Genomic DNA, 2,061 nt, shown 5'->3' on the forward strand with positions numbered 1-2,061 from the left:
AAAACTACAGGGTGCAGAGACAATTGATGGAAGAGCACTGTTTAAAAAATTAAATAACAACAACAACAAACCCAAAAAACAAAAAACAGAGGGATTCGAAGCACATGCTGTTGAATGATCATGCATGGAGGGGATTGAAATCATTGAAATGAAACAAAATACGATAGAATGATAGTAAAGCAGATGCTCTCCCATGTAAACCATCACTCAATTCACAATAAAAACTTAAATAAAAAGACGAGCACCAGATGCTGTTTTACACACACACATAAGACACACACCTTGTAATCAGGGTCTGTGGATTTTATTAGATTCTCTAGACACTCTGAAGCTTAATCCTGCTTACCAATTTATCTAAGCCCTGTTTCATGTCTTTGTTTCTTAGACTGTAGATAAATGGATTTAACATCAATGTCACTGTAGTAGTATACATGACTGTTGCTGTCCTGTCCTTAATAGTATAGCTGCACAAGGGCTGGAATAGACATAGCTAATGCTTCCATAAAACAGTGTCACCACAGTGAGATGGGAGCTGCAGGTGGAGACGGGAGCTGCATTTTCCGGAAGCTGAGGGGGTCTTGAGAACTGCAATGAGGATTTTCAGATAAGAGATGATGATACAGACAAATGGAGCCATCACAGAGGCCATCCCTTCTGTAGGGCCACAAGTTCATTGATTGAAGCAGGAGAGCAGGACAGTTTCAGAACAGGGTTAACATCATACACAAAATGATGGATAACTTTTGAAGCACAAAAGGTGAGTGAGCCGATCCACCAGGAAGACGTGTAAGAGGGAGTGGAAACAGGAGAAAGTCGTGGAAAAGGACAGTAGCAACAGGCAGTGTGTATGGTTCATAACAGTGACATAGTGGAAGGGATTGCAAATAGCCACATAGCGGTCAATTGCCATAGCTGCTAGTAGATAGCTGTCTGTGTTTCCAAAAACTAAGAAGAAATACATCTGTGTCAGACATTCAGCATAGGCAATAGTATTAGTCTCTGATAAGAGGTTTATTAGCATCTTGGGGACTGTAACTGTAGTGTAGCAAATATCAACAAAAGACAAGATGTTTAGAAAAAAATACATGAGATTTTGGATTTTAGGATCAGACTGTATGGCCAAGATGATGAGCAAGTTTCCCATTAAGGTTACCATGTACATTATTAAAAAGAGGGCAAAGAGTGGTTTCTGGTCCTGTGCCCTAGTGGAGCGTCCCAAGAGGATGAATTCCATGGGTCTTGTTAGGGTAAACATTCTCATGGACTTGTGTGCACATGCAGATTAACATTATAACAGTTACCATTACTGACTTTTATGCCATCTAGAGCATGCATCTCATTTTATTCTTAACACTGAGCAGTTCTTACCAGATAATTTTCTCAGATGTTTGCTTTTCTTCCATAATATAGAAAATTCAGAGCTGAAATGTGTTTTCACTTCTTTTTAAATCTTGGAGATAGAAATATGTAGAAAACAAAGACAAGGGTGGGGAGAAGGGTAGAGGAAGAGCTAGAGAAATTGTTTAGCATATTGATTCCCTTTTCCTTGCTCTGTGACTAAGAATGACAGGAGCATAGATGCAGACTTTGAATAGTGTTCAAGTCAGCTTTGATTAAAGATTATCATTGGTTACCCCACATCTAGATAACCAGGAGATATCCATCTCAGCTAGTTTATGGATAATGAACAATCATTCCCTTAAACTGGGGTGTTTCTCACCACATGATTTATTATGGAAGCAAGAACATCATGTAAAGAATATTGAATTGAATTATAATATTGTCAGACAATTTTTCTAACACTTGCACTTTTAAAGGTGAAAAATCCCTCCCCTCTAGAAAACACACACATGCATACAGAGACATACATATGATTAGAAAATAATACAGGGTGTTTCTTTAATACTGATCTCCCAAGATACCATGAGAAAAGGCACTTAGCCCTATACTTCTTTGTAAATCTCAGGGTAAATTCTTTGTCTGTTTCTTTTAGGGCCTTAGCATACTAAAGGATCTAATATACTCACAGGCCCCTGCCTACTTATTATTACCTCTCTATAA

The 2,061-nt window shown here is 38.3% G+C and overlaps 1 pseudogene; it reads right to left on the reverse strand.

Annotated features, from left to right (window-relative positions):
- Positions 1-316: 316 nt before the first annotated feature.
- On the reverse strand, positions 317-1,261 carry LOC102831747 (annotated as a pseudogene).
- Positions 1,262-2,061: the final 800 nt, after the last annotated feature.

This window comes from Chrysochloris asiatica, unplaced genomic scaffold (assembly GCF_000296735.1).
Source record: "Chrysochloris asiatica unplaced genomic scaffold, ChrAsi1.0 scaffold00081, whole genome shotgun sequence".
In the NCBI taxonomy this organism is placed as follows: Eukaryota; Metazoa; Chordata; class Mammalia; order Afrosoricida; family Chrysochloridae; genus Chrysochloris; species Chrysochloris asiatica.